The sequence below is a fragment of the Centruroides sculpturatus genome, unplaced genomic scaffold (assembly GCF_000671375.1).
Source record: "Centruroides sculpturatus isolate CEXI.00-Female unplaced genomic scaffold, Cexi_2.0 scaffold67, whole genome shotgun sequence".
Lineage (NCBI taxonomy): Eukaryota > Metazoa > Arthropoda > Arachnida > Scorpiones > Buthidae > Centruroides > Centruroides sculpturatus.
The window spans coordinates 847,248-849,764 of record NW_019384305.1 but is presented as its reverse complement, the minus strand read 5'-3'; the positions used below and the strand labels follow the sequence as shown (position 1 = coordinate 849,764).

General features: G+C 25.1%; 1 long non-coding RNA gene across 2 annotated transcripts in view; it reads left to right on the top strand.

Moving 5' to 3' along the window:
* Positions 1-2,327, top strand: part of LOC111618843 — a 15,495-nt gene extending 13,168 nt beyond the window's left edge. For both annotated transcript variants that reach the window (XR_002755648.1, XR_002755646.1), the window contains exon 3: positions 1,682-2,327. This is a non-coding gene — a long non-coding RNA (uncharacterized LOC111618843). The remainder of the gene's footprint in view (positions 1-1,681) is intronic.
* The last annotated feature ends 190 nt before the right edge of the window (positions 2,328-2,517 follow it).

Sequence of the window (2,517 nt, the reverse complement as noted above, 5' to 3'; positions counted from 1 at the left end):
CAGTATATATATATATATGTTTATGTTTGTTTAGCCTAGATAATTTCTTAAAAGATTTTATTTTTTTAATTTAATTTTTGAAGATAAAGTAAAAAAAGAAAAGAAAATTGATCCATTGTTTACTTGCAAATACATTTTATGTAAAGATTTAACTTGTTCAAACAATTATTTTTCGAATTATTGTCATCGGAATCTTAGATCATTGTCCTGATAATAAAAACTTGTTCTATTTAAGGAGTTGATTAATTGGATTTTTATAATAAGGATATATTTAGTACTGATTTATAAACTTTTTATATTAAAAAAAAATTAAAGATAAAAATTATATAAAATACTAAATATTTATTGGAAAAACTTGTCTATTTATCACAAACAAGACTTTAAAGTTCTTAACAAATTCAACTTAATCGTAAAAACATCTTCAGAACTTAATTATAATAAATTCCTAAAACTATTTTCCTATAAATTTACTCGTATAAACATAAAACTTGTTCGTAAGGCCATACAAATAGAAATTCCTATGCCCTTTACGAACAAGACGTACTGTACAACATAGACCAAAAGTCAGTAAACTGTTTCAAAGAATAAATTGTTGTTTTGTTCAAATATTTTATTTTCTTACAAAATAAAAAATTGTCAAAATGAAATTTTTCTTATCCAATACATAAATAATAATGCCACTCTTCACACTCATACAACTATTCACTATATGTAATAGAAGTGTACTGTACTGTACTACATGCACAGCAGTGCTAGTAGTATAAATAGCGATGTATAGTATGCGTTGTACACTACTGTACAATACATATCACACACTACTCATCGCATAATAGCGCTCATTACACTCATAAACTGCTGAATTACTAGTAAAAAAAACTCAGCAACAGTTGCTTAACTTTCCCGGAAACATTTAATGACGCCAACTGTTATTATATTTTATAAAAACACTTTTTATATTTTTAACTATTATAAAATGTCAAAAAGCTTAATTTTTGGGATAGATATGGGTTTTATAAATAATTGTAAATGCTAATAATGAGTAAAATCGTTATTAAGTTCGACCCTACTAGAGATATAACACACGAACCTCTTTATCTCCCCACCCCTCGACCTTTAATTAACCACCAAAATTTAATGGCATCAATCCTCCTAATAAACAAGTCTCCATGAAAAATTTCAGAAATTTTCGATAAAAAGTACAGGAGTTATTAAGCTTCAAATAGGAAAGAACAAAATCGTGTTCCCTTACACATTAACATCCATATATACAAAAAAAAAACCTGAATTTTTTTTTGCATTACTCGACGTTTCAAGATGTCCTAAGCTCATAAATGTAAATCTTGGAGGGTCATTTTTTTGACCGATCGCCATGCTTTCCCTCTGTTATATAAAGTAAAAGTATGGCTAACTGATTTTTGGGCGATCCTACTTCTATTAGAATGTAGTATATCTATCAGTTAAAATATAGGTTAAACTATGCTTTCGTTTAACTTATACAGGTAATTAACACAAGAATTACATAAATATTAATATTTAACNGAAAATATATTAAGATTTGTTATATGGAAAGGAGTTATTCACAAAATTGTAAAAATATTAATATTTATTGTCTATCAAATAAAATTTAAAATTTAATTTCCAATCGAATTTTAAATTAATTTTTCCCCCTTTATTTTTACAGTCGAAGAACAATCGGATCAAGAAAAGGATGCTGATGTAAACTGAACTATATAATTCCATAATAAAATAACAATTTAAACTTTCTTAAAAAGTGTTTTAAATAGATTAAAATTATTTATTATTATTATTATTTTTCTAATAATTTTCTAAACATTAAAAAATGTTCTAGAAAATAACATCAGTTCGTGATAAAGTATATGACAGATCACATATTATTATGAGGTCATTTCTAGCTTCATTTGCGAAGAGTGTTAGTCTGTCGGTCTGGAGGCATTAAATGACTCTCGTTTACGACCTAAAATGACATTTGCTCGTGTTTCTGCAATATCTATGACCGCGTAACATGCAATGCCTCTTCCCAGTTACTAATTTCTTTGTTATTTTCTTCTTCTTCTTTTTTTTCGTTACTCTTTGAAAGGGATGTTACTTTTTAAGGAAATTTAAAATTCTCTTCAACTTCTAATTAATTATATATTTATTTTAAAGATATTTTAAAGTCTAAAACATAATTTAGATAATTAGAATTTACCTTTCAAAGTCCTCATCACGTTTATTATTTATGATAATCTTTGAGTTCAAGAACAGGTTAAGATTTCCATAAAACAATGAGTAATTTATTGTTTTTCGCTGTTTCCTCTTAATGGAAAAATCACTATTTTTTTCTTTTTTTCTCATTTTTACGTGAAATTTTTATTATTTAAATAAAAGAATTAAATTCGTGTAAATGAATAAAAAAAATAATCAACTTTTGTATGATATTTAATAACATAAATTTATAAAATAAGCTTATAGTTAATTATAACTGCATAAATTATTAATAATATATAAAAATTGTTA